This window comes from Anomaloglossus baeobatrachus, unplaced genomic scaffold (assembly GCF_048569485.1).
Source record: "Anomaloglossus baeobatrachus isolate aAnoBae1 unplaced genomic scaffold, aAnoBae1.hap1 Scaffold_87, whole genome shotgun sequence".
NCBI classification, from domain to species: Eukaryota; Metazoa; Chordata; class Amphibia; order Anura; family Aromobatidae; genus Anomaloglossus; species Anomaloglossus baeobatrachus.
The window spans coordinates 284,728-291,217 of NW_027445261.1; the positions used below are offsets into that span (position 1 = coordinate 284,728).

At 43.5% G+C, this 6,490-nt stretch overlaps 1 pseudogene; it reads left to right on the plus strand.

Annotated features, from left to right (window-relative positions):
• The first annotated feature begins 5,226 nt into the window (after nucleotides 1-5,226).
• On the plus strand, nucleotides 5,227-5,432 carry LOC142288906 (U2 spliceosomal RNA; annotated as a pseudogene).
• Nucleotides 5,433-6,490: the final 1,058 nt, after the last annotated feature.

Here is a 6,490-nt window from a genome sequence, read left to right on the forward strand (position 1 = left end):
TGACTAGTGAGATCAAGGGTAGAAAAATAATTTGCAGTTGTCAATGCAGCTAGCTATTCCTCAATACAGGGGAGTGGTGCTGTCCTTCTTCTTTAACAGGACCAACGGAGCTGCCCAGAGGCTACAACTGTCACGGATAACCCCAGCCTCCTTCATGTTGCTCAACATGTCCTTGGTACACTGGTAATGTGCAGGTAGATTTGGCTTATATCTCTCTTTGATGGGTGGGTGTGCACTTGTGGGGATGTAGTGTTTGACCCCTTTTATTTTTCAAAAGTCTAGCGGATGTTTGCTGAAGACTTGCTCGTATTCTTGCACTAGCCTGTAGACCCCCTTCTTGTGATGTGAAGGTGTGGAGTCAGTGCCTACGTGTAATTCCTTACACCACTCCTCTGGCTGACTTGGTGAGCTGTCACTGAATGGGTGGGCTGAAGCAATGGTGGATACTGCTGTTTGGATAGCATGTGTATCTACTGAGAACAGCTTATCAATGGTGGCAAATCGGAGCAGCTTAATCTTTTGCTCTCCGCAGTTCAACACTCTCATGGGCACTCTTCCCTTCCATATTAATGAATAAAACTATGATGTAAATAGCATATAGATACCCCATAAATGCAGATAAAAGTAGGTTATGGGAAAAGGGGGAAGAGAGAAACAGGAAAATAGTGGAATAAAGTATACCTTCCAGGTGGGAGAGGAAATGGCAGCACAGCCAGTGGAGGTGAAGCAAGGGGAGCCTGCAACTAAAGAGTTGAGAGCGTTATCACATGGTGACTGAGCCTGATTGTAACGGGAGCATAGAGGTGCCGATCCTGTCTTACCTGCGTTGGTGTAGAAGTGGGTGTCCTGTGGTGGAGTCAGCTATGTGCAGTGGTGGCCGTGGGTTCTTTTATGTGCGACCGTAGTAATAGCTGTGCCCACTTCCTGTATGGGAGTGGAATGCAGTGAGGCTAATGGAACGCACACCTGCGCATTTGTGTTTAACGTCGCGCATGTGCAGAACGGAGAAAAGGCTGCGCTCACTTCCTAATGAAAGGGAGTGAGACGCAGCTGGGAAGGGAAGGGAAAAGATTAGGGTTTGGGGATGATGAAAGGGCTTTCTACGGGCAAGGATGGCAAAGGGTGGCAGTGACGGAAAGTCAGGCAGCCTGTCCTGTCCTGTCCTGTCCGTCCGTCTTTTTGTATCATGAATTGGAAAGACTGCAAGGGGGAGGGGAGGTGCTTGTGCCCAAAAGGAGGAGTTATTCAGATTCATTGCAGTGGGCGGCGGCTGCAAAAAGCACCATTCTCCTTGTTTTTGCTCTGCAAAACAGCCTTTTCAAGGGTTTGGCTTGGGTCACAAAATGTCTTCTGTAGGCGTGGGTTTGTCTCCCTCTCCCTAAGATGTGTCCGGTATCATAGTATCATAGTTTTTAAGGTTGAAGGGAGACTCTAAGTCCATCTAGTTCAACCTGTAGCCTAACATGTTGATCCAGAGGAAGGCAAAAAAACCCCAATGTGGCAAACAAGTTCCAATGGGGAAAAAATTTCCTTCCTGACTCCACATCCGGCAATCAGACTAGTTCCCTGGATCAATACCCTGTCATAAAATCTAATATACATAACTGGTAATATTACATTTTTCAAGAAAGGCGTCCAGGCTCTGCTTAAATGTTAGTAGTGAATCACTCATTACAACATCATGTGGCAGAGAGTTCCATAGTCTCACTGCTCGTACAGTAAAGAATCCTCGTCTGTGATTATGATTAAACCTTCTTTCCTCAAGACGTAGTGGATGCCCCCGTGTTCCAGTCGCAGGCCTTGGTGTAAAAAGATCTTTGGAAAGGTCTCTGTACTGTCCCCTCATATATTTATACATTGTGATTAGATCCCCCCTAAGCCTTCGTTTTTCCAAACTAAATAACCCCAAGTTTAATAACCTGTCTTGGTATTGCAGCCCACCCATTCCTCTAATAATCTTGGTGGCTCTTCTCTGCACCCTCTCTAGTTCAGCTATGTCCTTCTTATATATCGGTGACCAGAATTGTACACAGTATTCTAAGTGTGGTCGCACTAGTGACTTGTACAGAGGTAGAACTATATTTTTTTCATGAACACTTATACCTCTTTTAATACATCCCATTATTTTATTAGCCCTGGCAGCAGCTGCCTGACACTGTCCACTAAAGTGAAGTTTACCATCCACCAATACACCCAAGTCTTTTTCTGTGTCTGTTTTACCCAGTGTTCTACGATTAAGTACATAATCATAAATGTTATTTCCTCTACCCAAGTGCATGACCTTACATTTATCTACATTAAACTTCAATTGCCACTTCTCAGCCCAATCCTCCAATTTACATAAATCTCCCTGTAATATAAAATTATCCTCCTCTGTATTGATTACCCTGCAGAGTTTAGTATCATCTGCAAATATTGAAATTCTACTCCGCATGCCCCCAACAAGGTCATTTATAAATATGTTGAAAAGAAGCGGGCCCAATACTGACCCCTGTGGTACCCCACTATGAACTGAGACCCAGTCCGAGTACGTACCATTAATAACCACCCTTTGTTTCCTATCACTTAGCCAGTTTTTAACCCAGTTACACATATTTTCCCCTATCCCCATTATTCTCATTTTATGTACCAACCTTTTGTGTGGCACCGTATCAAAAGCTTTTGAAAAGTCCATATACACAACATCCACTGCATTTCCCTGGTCCAGACTTGAACTTACCTCTTCATAGAAGCTGATCAAATTAGTTTGACAGGATCGATCCCTCATAAACCCATGTTGATACTCTGTCATAAGGTTATTTTTCTTGAGATACTCCAATATAGCATCTCTCAAGAAACCCTCAAGGATTTTACCAACCGTAGAGGTTAAACTTACCGGCCTATAATTTCCCGGCTCAGTTTTTGTCCCCTTTTTGAATATTGGCACCACATTTGCTATGCGCCAGTCCTGCGGTACCGACCCTGTTATTAAGGAATCTGAGAAGATTAAAAATAATGGTCTATCTATCACAGAACTCAATTCCTGTAGTACTCTGGGGTGTATGCCATCCGGGCCCGGAGATTTGTCAACCTTAGTGATTTCGAGGCGGCGGCGTACTTCCTGCTGGGTTAAGCAGGTAATATTCAAGTGTGAATTTATGGTATCACTGGTCATGTCATCTGCCATGGCATTTTCTTGTATAAAAACCGTAGAAAAAAAGTCATTCAGCAGGTTGGCTTTACCCTCATCCCCTTCCACCATTTCACCAAGACTATTTTTAAGGGGGCCAACACTATCGCTTTTCAGTTTTTTACTGTTTATGTAGTTAAAGAATATTTTAGGATTATTTTTACTTTCTCTCGCAATGAGTCTCTCTGTCTCAAACTTAGCTAACTTAATTTGCTTTTTACATATTTTATTTAATTTTCTATAATTATATAATGCCTCATCACTACCTACCCTCTTTAATTCTTTTAAGGCTTTCTGTTTTTCTTTTATTGCTTCCCTTACAGCTCTATTTAGCCATAGGGGTTTCCTCCTATTTCTAGCATGTTTGTTCCCATAGGGTATATTTTCTGCACAAGCCCTATTCAGGATGCTCATAAAAGTCTCCCATTTGCTTTGTGTACTTTTATTACTTAGTACATCATCCCAGTTTATTGCACTAAGATCATCTCTCAACCGTTTAAAATTTGCTTTCCTGAAGTTTAGTGTCCTTGTAGCACCTCTACTAGACATCTTACTAAAGAATACATGAAAACTTATTATTTTGTGATCACTATTCCCCAAGTAACCCCCAACTTGTATATTTGATATGCGGTCTGGCCTATTGGTTAGTACAAGGTCTAGTAGTGCTCCCCCTCTTGTGGGGTCCTGTACCATTTGTGAAAGGTAATTATCTTTCATTGTTATCAAAAATCTATTTCCTTTGCTGGAACTGCAAGTTTCTGTTCCCCAATTTATATCAGGATAGTTAAAGTCCCCCATAATAATTACCTCTCCGAGACTCGCTGCTTTATCAATTTGCTTTATGAGGAGATTCTCTACCTCTTCCATAATATTCGGCGTCTTATAACACACCCCTATCAGTATTTTATTATTCATTCTCCCCCCCCTTATCTCCACCCATAGGGACTCTACATTCTCAGTACCCTCACATATGTTGTCACGCAGGATGGGTTTTAAGGATGATTTTACATATAGACACACACCTCCCCCTCGCTTATTTGTACGGTCATTCCTGAATAGGCTATAACCCTGTAAATTAACAGCCCAGTCATAGCTCTCATCCAGCCATGTCTCTGATATCCCCACTATATCATAATTTTCTTCCAACAATATTAATTCTAATTCCTCCACCTTATTTGTGAGGCTTCGGGCATTAGTGTACATGCACGTTACGTATGACTCTGTACCTGTATTCCTGCTTACTGTATTAACTGTCCTAACCCTTCCCCCCGTACCACCCCCAATTTCATTACTTGTGCCCTGGTCACTATCTGCACTACATTCCCCTTCTATAAAGTGAATACCCTCGCCCCCCATTCCTAGTTTAAACACTCCTCCAACCTTCTAGCCATTTTCTGCCCCAGCAGAGCTGCACCTTCCCCATTAAGATGCAGCCCATCCCTAGCATAGAATCTGTAGCCAACTGAAAAGTCGGCCCAATTCTCCAGGAACCCAAAACCCTCTTTCCTACACCAATTCCTGAGCCACCTGTTAACCTCCCTGATCTCCCTTTGCCTCTCTAGTGTGGCTCGTGGCACAGGTAGTATTTCCGAAAATACCACCTTTGAGGTCCATGCTTTAAGCTTACAACCTAATTCCCTGAAATCATCTTTAAGGACCTTCCACCTACCTCTAACTTTGTCATTTGTGCCAATGTGTACAATGACCGCTGGGTCCTCCCCAGCCCCTCCCAGTAATCTGTCAACCCGATCAGCGATGTGCCGAACTCGAGCGCCAGGAAGACAACACACTGTTCGGCGATCCCTGTCTTTGTGACAGATTGCCCTATCTGTCCCCCTAATAATTGAGTCCCAGGGTGCCACTCAAGGCCGTAACCAATTCGGGTTATAGCTTCTCGGCCTTTTGGCTAAGATCAAGTGTAGTTTCGGAGGACGCTACCTTGGTCGGTACTGGAAGGTGCCTGGGATTGCACGTCTGCCGGCCTTGAGGGAGTGTGTGTGCCTTCTGGTGACACATAGCCCTCTTGTGCCTGGACGGTTCCCAGGCAACGGGAGGCGATCACCTTTGTTATTTTGAAGTCCTACAGATAAACAGAAAAAAAAAAAATTAAATCTGTTCTTATCAGTTTAATATCTGATACGTCCCCTCTCTAGGGACCATATATTAAATGGATTTTTAGAACAAGGAGATGGAAAAAATCTTGCTCTGTCCACTCCACGCATTGACCTGGTATTGCAGTACCTCCAGGACCGGTGCACCCCTTCTTAACCGAGTTTCCAAAAGCAGAACTCAATTCACCTGATTCAAATGAGCCCCATTAGTGAATTGAAAGAAAGCAAAAACTTTATATGCACCTCAATTTGGCCAATTCACTTTTCACACTTTCACCCTTTTTTTTTATCTTTCACACCTTTTACTTGCTTTATTGATGCAAAAGCTGTGCCAAATAGCAAACTCATCTCCACTCAACTTCACCAACTCTGCTATGTCCCGTGCAGTATCTTATTCTCAGTCTTATCTAGATCATTTGCAATTGAATAGAATAGATCCCTTTTGGACACATTGGATTCAGCTGCTGCAGTGACTGCAGGTGTTAGAAGATGCAGACTTGGCATCAGGTGCTGTCTATCAGATTCCACTCCAATTAAAGCTTCCATTGTTTTTCGGTGTTTTCTTTGAGCAATGATGATGTCTTTAGTGATCTGTTGGCTCCCTCTCCTGGAGGAAGAGTTTGCTTGCTCTTGGACTTTCAAAAAGAGAGGTCATGATAGACATTTAGCTTCTGAGCCCAATTGGGGACAGTCATGGGTGATGAATGTTTTGCAACCTGCTGCGAAGCCTGATACCGCAATATAAGGAACGTCAAATACTAAGAATGGGCGGCCTATGAAAGAATTAGTACTTTCATTAAGCATACTTAAACGGCTAATTGGGAATAGACAAACTGTAAAAAGCCCTCTGAGAAAGCCCCTCTCTATCCTTTGTCAGTAAGCTTTTCTGTAGTCTGCCTGTTGATGTATTTTCCGTTTGAACAGTGCACAACATGAAGTGACGGAACACTGGCTTGTCACAATGTCCCCCGCTGACATCACAATAGCGCTGCTGCCTAGAAAGCCAGCTGCGCAGCAGAAGTTGCTCTTTGGGTGGGATGGTGGGCTAATGTATCTATTCCTGCTTGGTGAGAGTTTGACATGATCTAGAGCAACGAGTTCCAGCGGCTAGCGGTTGATTATTGGCTGTAATGGGGCTTTCTGGCTGGTGCTAGCCTTTCTTCTTAGCACACAGGAACCACAATCCCTACACCATGCTTCGATGGATTCT